Source organism: Hyla sarda, chromosome 4 (genome assembly GCF_029499605.1).
Source record: "Hyla sarda isolate aHylSar1 chromosome 4, aHylSar1.hap1, whole genome shotgun sequence".
Taxonomy (NCBI): domain Eukaryota; kingdom Metazoa; phylum Chordata; class Amphibia; order Anura; family Hylidae; genus Hyla; species Hyla sarda.
Window position 1 is genome coordinate 61,607,300 of NC_079192.1, and position 19,300 is coordinate 61,626,599.

A 19,300-nucleotide genomic window follows, 5' to 3' on the forward strand; every position below is an offset into this window, starting at 1 on the left:
TGCACTGTGTCCCTGTGGCCAGGACCCCCACCCATAAAAACAGCACCCGGACCCCCACACAAATGTCTACAATGTCAGAATTTTGTTAAAATGACCGGTACACGTCTAGAGTAAAAACAGCAATCATGGAATATCACTGCAAAGTGGTGTTGTCTCAGCGTTCCCCGTTTCCTTCCTCTTTCCCGAGATAACGCATCATTCTTTAGTCTCAGGAGGCTTGGCTGGATCTTCTCTCTGAGCTCTAGCCCCACCCCCTGAATGATGTCACCACCTCTGACCATCCCTCACAGCCTACATCACTATCACATACACATCTTTATTGGGACATTTAGGGAAGAATAGGATGTGGTTACAGCATGCTGCCTTGTGTGCTGAACAAAGGCACAGGCAGAGGAGCAGACAGGCACTGTATAGCAGGTGCTGCACCCCCACTGATTGTGCGCTAGTCTTCTGTGAAATTAGATGTTTGGCAGGGAACTGGCAGAAGTGCTGTCGGAGAGGAGTAGGCAGTGAGGAAGAGCTGAGGGAAAGCAATGCATTTTGGGAATTGTAATACTAAACAACCAGAAAGTACAACCAGGAAGTGCAGGACTAAAATCCCCCAAATAAATAAATTAATGGGGGTTTCAGATATCTAAATGCTTTCTATATGTGTGGTGGACCACCGGTGTATGGCGGGACCACGGGTGTAGCGGTGTAGGTGGTGGGGTCAGATGATATTGACCCCTGGGGCAAGATGTTGTTAACCCCTAAGTGGTTTTTGGTACCGGAACCACACGAACGGTATCTCCTCTGTTCCAATGGCTAGTTAAGGAAAGGAGAATCCACAACCAGTTATGGTTTAACGGAGGCTTTACTGAGTTAAGATAGATGGTATTATCTTCACAGCTAGGCCAGAATCTCAGAGAGGTGGCCAGGAACCCAGAAGGACCGCGCAGCTTGGTGGGACCAATTAGATTTGTAATAGACTTTAGGTAATTATCTTGAGGCTTGACTATACGCAGGACTTGACTATTTGTAGTGACAGCAGACAAAGACTTTTGACTTACTGGAATGACTGTAGCTTTGTGGTCTTCCAGATGCTGATCACTAGCACTGAGACATCTATACTTGCTGGTTCTCTGTAAAGGAAGAGAGTGAATTATAATGGCCGCCCCTTTATATAGTGGGGAGCTGGACTAAGGCCCATTGGTCAAGCTGGTGCTTTCTGGGTAACAGCATGTGACTACATAACGCTACGTGACATTCCACAGGTCCTTGAGACCTCCCACAGATCATTTAGAATATCTATACATTAGGACACTGACTATCCATAAGGTAGGATAAATAACATTATAGAAACAGCAGGGAAGACCCTGCAGGGGAGCCCCCAGGTCACTGAGGGACTCAACTTGAAAGGGCCTAAGTGTAGTGCAGGACCATGTCCTGTACTGGGACATTAGATATGCTTCTGCAAGGAAGGAGAAAGTCCAGCATACGAAACTCCAACATCGACTTTATTTGGCATAAAAGCAGGTACAAAAATGGTGACACACTATCAGACATCTGGACGCGTTTCGGGTGGATATACCACCCTTTATCACAGATCTGTGATAAAGGGTGGTATATCCACCCGAAATGCGTCCAGATGTCTATCTGATGGTGTGTCACCGTTTTTGTACCTGCTTTTATGCCAAATAAAGTCGATGTTGGAGTTTCGTATGCTGGACTTTCTCCTTCCTTCCAAGTTTGTCTGCGCACCTGGGTCAGTGCGAGTCCGAGCACAGGATTTGTGAGTCAGTGGAGCTGGTCTCAATCTACCCATATGCTTTTGCAGCCTTATCTTGGAATCCCCCTAAGCAATAATAAAAGTCTGACTAGAGGGAATGTCTTAGGGCAAGGGTGTTCAACCCGTGGCCCTCCAGCTGTTGCAAAACTACAACTCCCAGCATGCCCGGACAGCCTTTGGCTGGCCGGGCATGCTGGGAGTTGTAGTTTTGCTACAGCTGGAGGCTCGCAGGTTAGACACCACAGACTTAGTGGATTCCCTGCTATTATGCTGCCCCCTGTCTGCTAATCAGAGTATTGTCAGACAGCTGATAGAAGAGGACTGTAATTCTACTGAAGGGTTAAAGACACTCACATTTTACACAGACTCAGCCTTCACTGTCTCAGAAGCAGAACCGCAGCCTCACTAAATCTTCCTGACACCTCTTTAATTACCCGGTGAGATCAGCAGATCCCCCGTCACTGAGGCAGAATCTGCCAGCGCTCGCTTTTGTCATGATATACCGATCAACATTATGCCACTTAGCAAACCACGGCAGCTGCGTTCAAGTAAATCACTAAAACCAGGCCTTTTTTAATAATTGGATGCAAAGAGTTAAAAATGGGGAAAGGGGAAGGGGGGTGGGCGCTCATTGTAATTCTGCTGATTCAGGGCTTCTTTGTCGTATCACGAAATATTTGGACTCTCCATGATTAGGAATTTAGCGATTTTATAATTTCCCTTCGGGGGCCAAGAAAATGACGACAAATTACATCTGACAAAAGGAAACGCACAAAACAAACAAACCAAATTATGGCTAATTACATTCATTATTGGCTGCCGGCCCGATAGGCCAGGAAATATGTCCGTTATGTAATTAACCGCTACATCACTGTATGAACGGCAAGCCCTGTAGGGCCGAGGTCACATGCTGCTGCAGTCGTGTCAACTCGACCACGCCCACATGCAGTGGGTGGGGCCTTCTAATGGCAAATCCTAGCAAAATTGGAAGGGGGGGGGGGGCGAGAAAATTTTTGCGTGCAAAAAGAAATTGCGCAATTTTGCCACTCTGCCATTGGCTGTCCAGGGATGCTAGGGTTTATAGTTTTGCCACAGGTGAAGGGACATTGGTTGGACTGCTGTGGCACTCTGGCTTTCTGCATGAATGAAGTGTGTCTACAACAGCACAAAGCTGTGGTCAACAACCCCCTCCATGCATCGCTATGGGAGATCTGGAGATATCCAAACCCTGGATCTTCAGCTTTCCCATAGAGATACGTGGAGGGTTGTGTTGGCCTCAGCTTCATTCATACAGAGAGCTGGAGTGCCCAGTGTTCGGATAGGGGATATGTTTTATTTTTTATACTGGACTACCCCTTTAAGGTTGGGTCCAACATCAGCAATCAGAACCCTGTGATCTGACACTTACCCCGATCCTGCAGATAGAGTATGTTTTTTTTTTAAGGTTTTCTTGGTGGATAGCCAGTCACACAGTCACAATAATGGGCCCTAGTGGTCCAGAAGAAGACATCTCAGTTTGAAGCTGACAGTCATGATTATTTTTTAAATATGTCTGCTCCCCTTAAAAAAAAAAAAAAAGGCTTTATCTTGCAGAACAAAACTTTTTTTTCTCCCCCTACTGTTGCAAAGTTGATTATGGCATCTAAGCGTCTAAATAGGAAAAAAAAAACTCATCCTGGCTAGCTAAGGGGGCCGAACCTCCTTACCTGACTACTTGGTGTTCAATCTGGGCTCCTTTGGTGTAGGAAGCCTCAGCAGTCTGTACTAATAAAGCGCCGATAAAACTGATCAATGCTGTGCTATGGGACATCATTGTTCAGTGTATGCAATCAGAAGATTACATGTAATAGTTTCCCATGGGGACTAAAAAATTGTCAACATTTTTTTAAAAACGTAATAAATGTGAAAAAGCCTCTTTTTTGTAAAACAAAAAACATAAGCATCTTGGTATCGGCGTGTCTCTGTAAATGTCCAAACTAATGAAATATAATGTTAATTAACCCCTTAAGGACCAAGCCCATTTTCACCTTAAGGACCAGAGCGTTTTTTGTACATCTGACCATAACTCTGGGATGCTTTTACTTATGAATTTGATTCCGACATTGTTTTTTCGTGACATATTTTTCTTTAACATAGTTGTAAATTTTCGTTGATACTTGCATCATTTCTTGGTGAAAAATTCCAAAATTTCATGAAAAGTTTGAAAGTTTTGCATTTTTCTAACTTTGAAACTCTCTGCTTATAAGAAAAATACACATTCCAAATAAATTATATATTGATTCACACATACAATATGTCTACTTTATGTTTGCATCATAAAGTTGACATGTTTTTACTTTTAGAAGACATCAGAGGGCTTCAAAGTTCAGCAGCAATTTTCCAATTTTTCACAACATTTTCAAAATCAGAATTTTTCAGGGACCAGTTCAGTTTTGAGGTGGATTAGAAGGGCCTTCTTATTAGAAATACCCCATAAATGACCCATTATAAAAACTGCACCCCTCAAAGTATTCAAAATGACATTCAGTAGGTGTATTAACCCTTTAGGTGTTTCACAGGAATAGCAGCAAAGTGAAGGAGAAAATTCAAAATCTGCATTTTCTACACTCGCATGTTCTTGTAGACCCAGTTTTCGAATTTTTACAAGTAGTAAAAGGAGAGAAATCCCCCAAAATTTGTAACCCATATGTGGATGTAAAGTGTTCGGCGGGCGCAGTAGAGGGCTCAGAAGGGAAGGAGCGACAATGGGATTTTGGAGAGGGAGTTTTTCTGAAATGATTTTGGGGGGGGGGGCATGTCACATTTAGGAAGCCCCTATGGTGCCAGAACAGCATAACACCGCCAATTATATTTTGGAAACTACTGCCCTCAAGAAATGTAATAAGGTGTAGAGTGAGCCTTAACACACCACAGGTTTTTGACGACTTTACGTTAAAGTTGTATGTGGAAATCCATTTTTTTTCACTTAAATGCTGGTTTTCCTCCAAATTTTACATTTTTACAATGGGTAATAGGAGAAATTGCCCCACAAAATTTGTAACCCCATCTCTTCTGAGTATAGAAATACCCCATGTTAGGACCTAAAATGCTCTGTGGGTGAACTACAATGCTCAGAAGAGAAGGAGTCACATTTGGTTTTTGGAAAGCAAATTTTGCTGAAACGGTATTTGGGGGGCATGTTGCATTTTGGAAGCCCCTATGTTGCCAGAACAGCAAAAAAAAAAAAAAAAAAGGAAAAAAAAAAAAACACGTGGCATACTATTTTGGAAACTGCACCCCTCAAGGAACGTAACAAGGGGTACAGTGTGCCTTAACACCCCACAGGTGTTTGACGACTTTTTGTTAAAGTCAGATGTGTAAATGAAAAACAAATTTATTTCACTAAAATGCAGTTTTTTTTCCAAAACTTACCATTCTTACAAGAGGTAATAGGAGAAAATGCCCACCAAAATTTGTAACGCCGAGTATGGAAATACCCCATACGTGGATGTAAAGTGCTCTGCGGGCGAACTACAATGCTCAAAAGAGAAGGAGCGCTATTGGGCTTTTGGAGAGAAAATTTGTTTGGAACTGAGGTCGGGGGTCATGTGCACTTACAAAGCCCCCGTGCTACCAGAACTGTGGACCCCCCACATGTTTCGGAAACTAAACCTCTCACGGAATGTAATAAGGGGTGCAATGAGCATTTACACCCCACTGGCCTTTGACAGATCTTTGGAACAGTGGGCTGTACAAATGAAAAATTAAATTTTTCATTTTTACGGACGACTGTTCAAAAAAATCTGTCAGACACCTGTGGGGCGTAAATGCTCACTGCACCCCTTATTAAATTCCTTGAAGGGTGTAGTTTCCAAAATGTGGTTACATGTGGGGGGGGCATTGTTCTGGCACCATGGGGGCTTAGTAAACACACATGGCCTTCAATTCCAGACACATTCTCTCTCCAAAAGCTCAATGGCGCTCCTTCTCTTCTGAGCATTGTAGTTCGCCCGCACAACACTTTACATCCAGATATGGGGTATTTATATACTCAGAAGAAATGGGGTTGCAAATTTTGGGGGGCTTTTTTCCTATTACCCCTTGTGAAAATGAAAAATTTGGGATAACACCAGCATTTTAGTGAATAAATACAAAATTTTCATTTTCACGTCCAACTTTAATAAAAATTTGTCAAACACCTGTGGGGTATTATGGCTCACTATACCCCTTGTTACGTTCCGTGAGGGGTGTAGTTTCCAAAATGGGGTCACATGTGGGTGTTTTTTTTGTATGTTTATGTCAGAACCGCTATAACGATCAACCACCCCTGTGCAAATCACCTCAAATGTACATGGTACTCTCACTCCTGAGCCTTGTTGTGCGTCCGCAGAGCATTTATGTCCACATGTGGGGTATTTCTATACTCAGGAGAAATTGCGTTACAAATTTTTGGGGGTCTTTTTTTCCTTTTACCTCTTGTGAAAATCAAAAGTATGGGGCAACACCAGCATGTTAGTGTAAAAATGTTTTTTTTTTTTTTTTTTTTTTTACAATAACATGCTAGAGTAGACCCCAACTTTACCTTTTCATAAGGGGTAAAAGGAGAAAAAGCCCCTCAAAATTTGTTAGGCAATTTCTCCCGAGTACGGAAATACCCCATATGTGACTCTAAACTGTTGCTTTGAAATACGACAGGGCTCCAAAGTGAGAGAGCGCCATGCACATTTAAGGCCTAAATAAGGCATTTGCATAGGGACGGACCCGGATGCAAGAATTAGACTTGCCTCCGATACCAAAAATACCTTACGGCAGTGTTTCCCGTACAGGGTGCCCGTACAGGGTGCCTTTCAGTATGCCTGGACAGTCAATGGCTGTCCGGCAATACTGGGAGTTGTTTAGACATTTTTTTTTTTGGGGGGGGGGGACTGTGTAGGGGTATGTGTATATGTAGTGTTTTACCCTTTATTATGTGTTAGTGTAGAGTTTTAGGGTAAACTCACATGGCGGGGGTTTACAGCGAGTTTCCCGTTGGGAGTTTGAGCTGTGGCGGAAAATTTGCTGCATCTCAAACTTGCCGCGAGAAACTCCCTGTAAACCCCTGCCTGTGTGAATGTACCCTGTACTTTCACACGAGGGGGGGGGGGTCAGACAAACCTCCAGCTGTTGCAAAACCACCACTACCAGTATAGCCTTTGGCTGTCCGTGCATGCTGGGGGTTTTAGTTATGCAACAGCTGGAGGCACACTGGTTGCAAAACACAGAGTTTGTTACTTAACTCAGTGTTTCACAACCAGTGTGCCTACAGCCGTTGCAAAAACTACAACTCTAAGCATGCAGTGACATCTGAGGGGCATACTGGGACATCTGAAGGGCCAGATGTTACAGAACTACAACTCCCAGCATGCCTGGACTGTCTGGGCATGCTGGGAGTTTTAGTTTTGCAACATCTGCACAGTGGTCTCCAAACTGTGGCCCTCCAGATGTTGCAAAGCCACAACTCCCAGCATGCCCAGACAGCCGAAGGCTGTCTGAGGTTACTGGGAGTTGTAGTTTGGAAACTCCTGGAAGGCAGTAGTGAAGATCACTTACCGCTGATCTTTACTGCTGCCTCCGCCGATCCAGCCGCTGCCTGCCGTCGGTCCCGCCGTAATCCCTGAGATCGCTGGTCCCGCCGCGATCACCGGTCCCGGCACCCGCCGCCATCTTCCCCCCCGCTCTGCCCCGACATCCAGGGACGAGCAGAGCAGGGATTTCAACTTTAACCCCCCCAACTGTCGTTGGTCAGATAGTCCTAACCGACCAATGGCAGGGAATAGAAGGAGGTGGCACCGCTGCCACCTCACTCCTATCCCTCAGGATGATCGGGGCTGTCTCTGACATCTAAATAAATAGTGATGTATAAATAGTCATGTACAAACAGTGATGTCAAATAGTTGTATGTACCTGCCTAAAAACTACATCTTTCCCCACAAAATAGAGCATAGAGAGTATTAAAACAAATGCTTACCCTCAGAATAAAGGTATTTTAGTCCATTTGGTGAACTCCAAAAAGCCCAAAACAAAAGACAATATGAATTGCATTTTCATTTTACCTCAGAATTGTCTTGGTCTCTCAGTATTTTATACTATACCTTTAATGGTACCAGTAAATGGTTACAGTTTTTTAAAACAACTTACATCCATGTGATTCCTATCATATTTGTATGTCTCTTCATTTACCAAAAAGGACTTCAAAGGCTAGAAAAACAGCCCTAATTTCTTGGCCTCTAGGGGTCTCCCTTCTTTGCAATCTGTTGTCCACTGCCTGTTGTCAAGGGATTCCTGTCTCTAGTAACAGAGACACCCTGAACAAAAAAACAAACAAAAAAACTAGAAGTATGGGCGGGGCTTAGCACCTGCTATGTGCAGGAGAGCAAGAGAGCCTGAGAAAGCTTCCACTGAGTTCCTGTAAGCTGATTCCGCCTGCATGCTGAAGATGATCCACAAAGGTAAATCAAAGCTTCCCTTTCATCTCTCACAAACCACTTAAAGATCAGTTCAGCTATTGCTTGTGTACATTGTACATTGTTTATGTCTGGGCCGGCTCTGAGTTGTAGTTTTGCTTGAAGGCCCACAGTCTGGAGACCACTGCTCTAGTTGGAGATACCCTTTAAAATTGTGAATGAAATAGCAGGAGCCTTTTTTTTGCCATTTTTTTTTTTTTTTTTTGCCAAAACGGATGTCTGGGGCTGTTGAGAGTAGTAGTGCTGCAGTAGTTTGGAGACCCCTCCCATATTGGGTTTTCATTCTGATCTTTGCTATTAGTCTCATCCCACCTATATACACTACTGTCCCTCGAAGAAATTTTTATATATATATATATATATATATATATATATATATATATATACACTTGTAAGTATCTTGAGTTTTATCTATCCAGAAGTTCATATGGACTCCTATCATTGGAGAATGGCCTTGGTTTCTCTGATATGTTAAGGGTTAATACCCAGCCATGGTTCCCTTCACCTATCTAAGCTCTTACCTATCAGTATGTGACCTGCAGGATGTATGGGGGAGATGGAGTTAAGACATGACGGTGGGGGCTCGGCTCCGGAGCAGTACAGTCGTTCTCTCTGACGCAATGCAGTAAAAAGCAGCACATAACTTTCTCAACATATTCAGCTCAGCTCCATCCGACGCGGTATGGGATAGTAATGACGATAACATATTTTATAGCGCAGCGTCTGGGTATAGTTAATGTATAGTAAAGCTGGAAAGGTGCCAAAAGAGCAATTAACCATAAAATATCAATACTTTTTTTTTTTTTAGGCATCTTTGCTATGCATGTTAATAACAGGGATGTATTGATCTAGTTAGCTATCCTGTGATCAATAGCTGTACACTTGCTGAGGAGAGGAAATTATTCACAGCACATACTATCACAGAGTCTGAATGTGTCACTGCTTGAATGAGAAACATTCCAGGCACTCATCTTAAAGGAGAACTCCCCCTTCAAGTCCAAATACAAAATGGCAGAGGTCCCCAACCCAGTCCTCAAGGCCCACCAACAATCCAGGATCATCCAACAATCATTGAAGCTCAATATTGCTGCTAAAACTACCATATTAGCGCCTAATCGAGCTGCCATTGGCCATTGTGTGGTTTCCTCTGCATGTGGTAGCTGCAATGTGGGACCAAATCTTTAATAAACTTCTAAGCATTAAAGGGGTAAAAAAAAAATCAAATCAACTGGTGCCAGAAAGTTTTACAGATTTGTAAATTCTTCTATTAAAATAATCTTAATCTTCCAGTACTTATCAGCTGCTGTATGCTCCAGATGAAGTTGTGTAGTCTTTTCCAATCTGACCACAGTGCGCTCTGCTGCCACCTCTGTCTGTTTTAGAAACTGTCCAAAGCAGAAGAGGTTTGCTGTTAGAATATGCTACTGCACTGAACATCTTTGTTTTTCTTAGATGATACATGCAGCCAATTTTTCTGTGTTAGGGCTCATTTTTTGTTGTTGCTGTGAGCAGTAGTTTCCATTTGTCCGACTTAGCGTTTTCTTTGTGATGTGACCAAAAATCTGCAAGTTCGGACCATTACACAGTCGGCGATACCAAATGTGTTTTTGTGGGGGGTTTTTTGGTGCTAGGGGACATGTATGAGCAATCATCTGATTGCTTTTACAAATCAAATCAATGCACATGTATTGCAATGATATGTTCAATATGTGATGTACTGGTACAACCTGACTATAGCCAGGCTGTAACAGTAGATCTGTCAGGGCAGTCACAGGGACCTAGAGAAAGCCTTGGACTTCCCTGACATCTTATCCGCTCCCCATAATTGCATTGCAAGGGAGTTGATTAGATCCTTGAACCAGCAATGTAACTGTCCAGATGCTGTTGTCAGCATTGATAGCAGCATCTAGATGGTTAAATCACTGGCATCAAATTTCGCTTTGTGCCAACTAGGAGTGGTTTGTATGGAGAGAGCTTGACTCCAGAACCCTCTCCATACCTCGTTAACCCCTTAAGGACTCAGACAATTTTATTTTTACGTTTTCGTTTTTTTACTCCTCGCCTTCTTAAAAACATAACTCTTTTATATTTTCATCCAAAGCCTAGTATGAGGGCTTGTTTTTTGCGCAACCAGTTGTCCTTTTTAATGACATCACTCATTTTACCATAAAATGTATGGCGCAACCGAAAAAATACTGTGTGGGGAAAAAGAAAACCGCAATTTAGCAAATTTTGGAAGGTTTTTGTCACGATGCCGGCTGGCAGGTAGTGGATCCTCTGTGCCAGAGAGGGATTGGCGTGGACCGTGCTAGTGGACCGGTTCTAAGCCACTACTGGTTTTCACCAGAGCCCGCCGCAAAGCGGGATGGTCTTGCTGCGGCGGTAGTGACCAGGTCGTATCCACTAGCAACGGCTCACCTCTCTGGCTGCTGAAGATAGGCGCGGTACAAGGGAGTAGGCAAAAGCAAGGTCGGACGTAGCAGAAGGTCGGGGCAGGCAGCAAGGATCGTAGTCAGGGGCAACGGCAGAAGGTCTGGAAACACAGGCAAGGAACACACAAGGAACGCTTTCACTGGCACTAAGGCAACAAGATCCGGCAAGGGAGTGCAGGGGAAGTGAGGTGATATAGGGAAGTGCACAGGTGAACACACTAATTGGAACCACTGCGCCAATCAGCGGCGCAGTGGCCCTTTAAATCGCAGAGACCCGGCGCGCGCGCGCCCTAGGGAGCGGGGCCGCGCGCGCCGGGACAGAACAGACGGAGAGCGAGTCAGGTAGGGGAGCCGGGGTGCGCATCGCGAGCGGGCGCTACCCGCATCGCGAATCGCATCCCGGCTGGCAGCGGAATCGCAGCGCCCCGGGTCAGAGGACGTGACCGGAGCGCTGCCGCGGGGAGAGTGAAGCGAGCGCTCCGGGGAGGAGCAGGGACCCGGAGCGCTCGGCGTAACAGTACCCCCCCCCTTGGGTCTCCCCCTCTTCTTAGAGCCTGAGAACCTGAGGAGCAGACTTTTGTCCAGGATGTTGTCCTCAGGTTCCCAGGATCTCTCTTCAGGACCACAACCCTCCCAGTCCACTAAAAAAAAATTTTTCCCTCTGACCTTTTTGGCAGCTAAAATTTCTTTGACCGAGAAGATGTCCGAGGAGCCGGAAACAGGAGTGGGAGGAACAGATTTGGGAGAAAAACGGTTGAGGATGAGTGGTTTGAGAAGAGAGACGTGAAAGGCATTAGGGATACGAAGAGAGGGAGGAAGAAGAAGTTTATAAGAGACAGGATTAATTTGACACAACATTTTGAAAGGACCAAGATAGCGTGGTCCCAACTTGTAGCTAGGGACACGGAAGCGGACATATTTAGCGGAGAGCCATACCTTGTCCCCAGGGGAAAAAACGGGGGGAGCTCTTCTTTTCTTATCCGCGAACTTCTTCATGCGTGATGAAGCCTGTAAGAGAGAATTTTGGGTCTCTCTCCATATGATGGAAAGGTCACGAGAAATTTCATCCACAGCGGGCAGACCAGAGGGCAAGGGAGTAGGGAGGGGGGGAAGAGGGTGACGGCCGTACACCACGAAAAATGGGGATTTGGAGGAAGACTCAGAGACCCTGAAGTTATACGAGAATTCGGCCCATGGGAGGAGATCTGCCCAGTCATCCTGGCGGGAGGAAACAAAATGTCGCAAATAATCACCCAAGATCTGGTTAATCCTTTCTACTTGTCCATTGGACTGGGGATGATATGCAGAAGAAAAATTTAATTTAATCTTGAGTTGTTTACAGAGAGCCCTCCAGAATTTAGACACGAATTGGACGCCTCTATCCGAGACAATCTGCGTAGGCAACCCGTGAAGACGAAAAATGTGTACAAAAAATTGTTTAGCCAACTGAGGCGCAGAAGGAAGACCAGGAAGAGGGATGAAATGTGCCATTTTGGAGAATCGATCAACGACCACCCAAATAACAGTGTTGCCACGGGAAGGGGGTAAATCAGTAATAAAATCCATACCAATCAGAGACCAAGGCTGTTCGGGGACAGGCAGAGGATGAAGAAAACCAGCGGGCTTCTGGCGAGGAGTCTTATCCCGGGCACAGATAGTGCAGGCTCGCACAAAGTCCACAACATCCGTCTCCAGAGTCGGCCACCAATAGAAGCGGGAGATGAGTTGCACAGATTTCTTGATACCCGCATGACCTGCGAGATGGGAGGAGTGACCCCATTTGAGGATTCCGAGGCGTTGGCGAGGAGAAACAAAGGTCTTTCCTGGAGGAGTCTGCCTGATGGAGGCAGGAGAAGTGGAGATCAGGCAGTCAGGTGGAATGATGTGTTGCGGAGAGAGTTCAACTTCTGAGGCATCCGAGGAACGAGAGAGAGCATCGGCCCTAATGTTCTTATCGGCAGGACGAAAGTGAATCTCAAAATTAAATCGGGCAAAGAACAGAGACCACCGGGCCTGGCGAGGATTCAGCCGTTGGGCAGACTGGAGGTAGGAGAGGTTCTTGTGGTCGGTGTAGATAATAACAGGAGAACTTGATCCCTCCAGCAGATGCCTCCATTCCTCAAGTGCTAATTTAATGGCTAGAAGCTCTCGATCCCCGATGGAGTAGTTCCTCTCCGCTGGAGAGAAGGTCCTAGAGAAAAAACCACAAGTGACAGCATGCCCGGAAGAATTTTTTTGTAGAAGAACAGCTCCAGCTCCCACTGAGGAGGCATCAACCTCCAATAGGAAGGGTTTGGAAGGGTCAGGTCTGGAGAGGACGGGAGCCGAAGAAAAGGCAGACTTGAGTCGTTTAAAGGCGTCTTCTGCTTGAGGAGGCCAGGACTTGGGATCAGCATTTTTTTTGGTTAAAGCCACGATAGGAGCCACAATGGTAGAAAAATGTGGAATAAATTGCCTGTAATAATTGGCGAACCCCAAAAAGCGTTGGATAGCACGGAGTCCGGAGGGGCGTGGCCAATCTAAGACGGCAGAGAGTTTGTCTGGATCCATCTGTAGTCCCTGGCCAGAGACCAAATATCCTAGAAAAGGAAGAGATTGGCATTCAAACAGACATTTCTCAATTTTGGCATAGAGTTGGTTGTCACGAAGTCTCTGAAGAACCATACGGACATGCTGGCGGTGTTCTTCTAGATTGGCAGAAAAAATTAGGATATCGTCCAGATATACAACAACACAGGAGTATAACAGATCACGAAAAATTTCATTGACAAAGTCTTGGAAGACGGCAGGGGCGTTGCACAGTCCAAAGGGCATGACCAGATACTCAAAGTGTCCATCTCTGGTGTTAAATGCCGTTTTCCACTCGTCCCCCTCTCTGATGCGGATGAGGTTATAGGCGCCTCTTAAGTCCAATTTAGTGAAGATGTGGGCACCTTGGAGGCGATCAAAGAGTTCAGAGATGAGGGGTAAGGGGTAGCGGTTCTTAACCGTGATTTTATTAAGACCGCGGTAGTCAATGCAAGGACGTAGGGAGCCATCTTTTTTGGACACAAAGAAAAATCCGGCTCCGGCAGGAGAGGAGGATTTACGGATAAAGCCCTTTTTTAGATTCTCCTGGACGTATTCGGACATGGCAAGAGTCTCTGGGGCAGAGAGAGGATAAATTCTGCCCCGGGGTGGAGTAGTACCCGGGAGGAGGTCGATAGGGCAATCATAAGGCCTGTGAGGAGGTAGAGTCTCAGCTTGTTTTTTGCAGAAAACATCCGCGAAGTCCATATAGGCCTTAGGGAGACCGGTTACTGGAGGAACCACAGAGTTACGGCAAGGGTTACTGGGAACCGGTTTTAGACAGTTCTTGGAACAAGAGGACCCCCAACTCTTGATCTCCCCAGTGGACCAATCCAGGGTAGGGGAATGAAGTTGAAGCCAGGGAAGTCCAAGGAGAATTTCCGAGGTGCAATTGGGGAGGACCAAAAGTTCAATCCTCTCATGATGAGATCCGATGCTCATAAGAAGGGGCTCCGTGCGGAAACGTATGGTACAGTCCAATCTTTCATTATTTACACAATTGATGTAGAGGGGTCTGGCGAGACTGGTCACCGGGATGTTGAACCTGTTGACGAGGGAGGCCAAAATAAAATTTCCTGCAGATCCAGAGTCCAAGAAGGCCACTGTAGAGAAGGAGAAGGCAGAGGCAGACATCCGCACAGGCACAGTAAGACGTGGAGAAGCAGAGTAGACATCAAGGACTGTCTCACCGTTGTGCGGAGTCAGCGTACGTCTTTCCAGGCGGGGAGGACGGATAGGACAATCTCTCAGGAAGTGTTCGGTACTAGCACAGTACAGGCAGAGGTTCTCCATACGGCGTCGTGTCCTCTCTTGAGGTGTCAGGCGAGACCGGTCGACCTGCATAGCCTCCACGGCGGGAGGCACAGGAACAGATTGCAGGGGACCAGAGGAGAGAGGAGCCGAGGAGAAGAAACGCCTCGTGCGAACAGAGTCCATATCTTGGCGGAGTTCCTGACGCCTTTCGGAAAAACGCATGTCAATGCGAGTGGCTAGGTGAATAAGTTCATGTAGATTAGCAGGAATTTCTCGTGCGGCCAGAACATCTTTAATGTTGCTGGATAGGCCTTTTTTGAAGGTCGCGCAGAGGGCCTCATTATTCCAGGACAATTCTGAAGCAAGAGTACGGAATTGTACGGCATACTCGCCAACGGAAGAATTACCCTGGACCAGGTTCAACAGGGCAGTCTCAGCAGAAGAGGCTCGGGCAGGTTCCTCAAAGACACTTCGGATTTCCGAGAAGAAGGAGTGTACAGAGGCAGTGACGGGGTCATTGCGGTCCCAGAGCGGTGTGGCCCATGACAGGGCTTTTCCGGACAGAAGGCTGACTACGAAAGCCACCTTAGACCTTTCAGTGGGAAACAGGTCCGACATCATCTCCAGATGCAGGGAACATTGGGAAAGAAAGCCACGGCAAAACTTAGAGTCCCCATCAAATTTATCCGGCAAGGATAAGCGTATCCCAGGAGCGGCCACTCGCTGCGGAGGAGGTGCAGGAGCTGGCGGAGGAGATGACTGCTGAAGCTGTGGTAGTAACTGTTGTAGCATAACGGTCAGTTGAGACAGCTGTTGGCCTTGTTGCGCTATCTGTTGTGACTGCTGGGCGACCACCGTGGTGAGGTCAGCGACAACTGGCAGAGGAACTTCAGCGGGATCCATGGCCGGATCTACTGTCACGATGCCGGCTGGCAGGTAGTGGATCCTCTGTGCCAGAGAGGGATTGGCGTGGACCGTGCTAGTGGACCGGTTCTAAGCCACTACTGGTTTTCACCAGAGCCCGCCGCAAAGCGGGATGGTCTTGCTGCGGCGGTAGTGACCAGGTCGTATCCACTAGCAACGGCTCACCTCTCTGGCTGCTGAAGATAGGCGCGGTACAAGGGAGTAGGCAAAAGCAAGGTCGGACGTAGCAGAAGGTCGGGGCAGGCAGCAAGGATCGTAGTCAGGGGCAACGGCAGAAGGTCTGGAAACACAGGCAAGGAACACACAAGGAACGCTTTCACTGGCACTAAGGCAACAAGATCCGGCAAGGGAGTGCAGGGGAAGTGAGGTGATATAGGGAAGTGCACAGGTGAACACACTAATTGGAACCACTGCGCCAATCAGCGGCGCAGTGGCCCTTTAAATCGCAGAGACCCGGCGCGCGCGCGCCCTAGGGAGCGGGGCCGCGCGCGCCGGGACAGAACAGACGGAGAGCGAGTCAGGTAGGGGAGCCGGGGTGCGCATCGCGAGCGGGCGCTACCCGCATCGCGAATCGCATCCCGGCTGGCAGCGGAATCGCAGCGCCCCGGGTCAGAGGACGTGACCGGAGCGCTGCCGCGGGGAGAGTGAAGCGAGCGCTCCGGGGAGGAGCGGGGACCCGGAGCGCTCGGCGTAACAGTTTTGTTTTTGCGTTGTACACTTTATGGTAAAAATTACATGTGTTCTTTATTCTGTGAATCAATACAATTAAAAAGATACCCATGATTACATACTTTTCTATTATTGTACCGCTTAAAAAATAAAACGCAAACTTTTTAACCAAATTAGTACGTTTAAAATAAAATTTTGCTGACCTATAATTTTATCGTATAAGCGGCGGTATGAGGGCAAATTTTTTGCGCCATGATCTGCACTTTTTATTGATACCACATTTGCATATGTAAAACTTTTAATACATTTTTTTTATCAATTTTTTTTAAATAAAAAGTTATTAAAAAAAAAGCAGCAATTTTGAACTTTTTTTTACATTCAGACTGTTCACCGTACGGGATCATTAACATTATATTTTAATAGTTCAGATATTTACGCATGCGGCAATACCAAATATGTTTATTTAAAAAAAAAGTTACACTTTTTGTGGGTAAAATGGGGAAAAAGGGACAATTTACATTTTTTTTAAACTTTTTTTACTTTTATTTTTACACTTTAATAGTCCCCATAGAGCACTGTTTATAGCAATCAGTTTATTGCTAATACTGTTCAGTGCTATGCATAGGGCATATCACTGATCAGTGTTATCGATCGTCTTCTGCTCTGGTCTGCTCGATCTCAGACCAGAGCAGGAGACGCCGGGAGACGGACTGAGGCAGGTGAGGGGACCTCCGGCTGCCATTATGGATGATCGGATCCCCGCAGCAGCGCTGCGGGCGATCCGATCAATTACATTCAGTGACGAACTGCCGCAGATGCCGTGATCTGTATTGATCACAGCATCTGAGGAGTTAATGGCAGACATCCGCGCGACTGCGGATGTTGGCCATTACCGGCGGGTCCATGGCTGCTATCAGCAGCCGGGACCTGCCTCGCATGACGCGAGCATCGTTCCGATGCGCGCAGTCATATACAGGACGTAAATGTATGCCTTGGTGCATTAAGTACCACCTCACCAGTACATTTACGGCCTGCGTCCTTATGGGGTTAATGGCGCTATGACATATATGTATGGCATGGGTCGTTAAAGAGTACCGGTCACCAAATAAAACTTTTAATATAGTGTTCCTTGTGTAATTAGCAGACACTTTCCCATTCACTTGCTTTTTAAATTATCAACATAAATATGTTTAAAATGTAATCGAAAAATTAGCCACAAGGTGGCGCTGTTCTGATCCCTGACACAATTAATACAGTGAGTTTAGTCTCCTCCCGGCCTGGCAGGAGACAAAACTCTGGAAGTGCTTTTTTGCACTGAGCTTGATTGACAGCTGCACAGAATCTCACTGAAAGATGCTAACAGAGCTTGAGTTCTTCTATTCATCACAGTGCTGAAAAGATGTAAGGGCAGAAGTGGTCCCCCAGCAGGCTTCAGTGATGTCATGCCTGCTGGGAAACACCCACTTTCTTCTGCTGGGAGATTGTGAGCAAGAAGAGAGGTATGATACAGAGCTTTTTAAAGTCATGAAATTTTTTTTAAGGGACGGAAGGGGGTGTTAGGAGTAGTTAGGGAACATAGCCTGAGTTAGTGTAGAACAGTTTATTTGGTGACAGGCTACTGTTTCTGTAACTCTGGGAGTTATATAAATAACATAGCTAGCTGAGCTATACCATGTGCACATCTTCCATTAGAGTCAATGGGAGTTAGCAAATTGCGTAAACATTTTTCTGCTTTGACTGCTTCCAGCCTTCCTGAGCGCTGCTACAAACAAGCCGGAGGGGGATGAAAAAGTGAATTGATGAGATGGTAATACGTCTTTAGGGTCTATTCACATGTAGCGCATCCGCAGTGTATTTCACGTTGCAGATGTGTCGTCGGCAGTGAAAAGAGTGGCGGACTTCCCACTGTAGACACAGAGCCTGCTCGTGGCAGCTACCCAGCGACAGCAGGGAGCTTACTCTTGTGACTGCCGTCAGAGCATCCGCAGCGTGTAATGCGCTGCAGGTGTGATACATATGACCTTACCCTAGAGTAGTTTATCATTATATTAAAGTATGATACTGCAGAAATTGCAGCAATAAAGTGCAGATCCAGAGTCAGCAGCTCCCATTTCTGGCTGATACAGTACACCATACAGTGGGGCAGATGCCCCAAAAACGGCCTGCGCCAAAAAATCTGGCACAATTTTCTTACATGATTTAAGAAAAATATTTAGGGTGTTTAAGACTCTTTTTGGATAATTTCTTTGCTTGACAAGGGGGCGTGGCTTTGTTAAAGAGCCTGTCCTAAAGGCACAAAGGGGGAGATTTATCAAAACCTGCCCAAGAGGAAAAGCTGCTGAGTTGCCCCTAGCAACCAATGAGATTGCTTCTTTCAGTTTTTAAAAGGCCTCTGGAAAATGAAAGAAGCGATCTGATTGGTTACTATCGGCAACTCAGCAGCTTTTCCTCTTGGACAGGCTTTGATCAATCTCCCCCAACGTTTTTTGGCGCCCGGCGCAGTGGGGGAGATTTATCAAACCTTGCGCAGAAGAAAAATTGCTGAGTTGCCCGTAGCAACCAATCAGATGGCTTAGTTCGTTTCTCACAGGCCTTTTTAAAAATGAAAGTAGGGATTTGATTGGTTGCTATGGGCAACTGAACCACTCTACCTCTACTCAGGGTTTGATAAATCTCCTCCAGTGTTTTTCAAAAAGCATGCCTCCAGCTGTTGCAAAACTACAACTCCCAGCATGCCCGGACAGCCTTCGGCTGTCCGGGCATGCTGGGAGTTGTAGTTTTGCAACAGCTGCAGGCACGCCGGTTGAGAAATACTTCCTTAGAGTCTGTGTGTAATATTAATCTGAAGATGAAAAGATGTTAATGTGTTAACCCCCAGACAGCTGTCAGATAAACTGACTGACGCCCACCTCACCCCCTTCAGTACCCCCCAACCATATTCTTCATAGAGATACACGAATCTTGAAAACCTTTCATCTGTAATTGAACCTAATAGGAGTGAAATTGCAGAGCTTTTAGCCATGCTTCCCGCAGCAAGCAGCCACGTGTTTGCCAATGCAGTGAAAAAGCTGAATTATTCTGCTGTGTCCTCTGGGAGGAAGGATGACTCAACTCTGCTCAATCTGCAGCTCTCTCTATTGCAGCAGCACGAGGCGGGGTGTCCTGATCGGCCCACACACTGCCAGCCCCCCGGCCAAGCACCT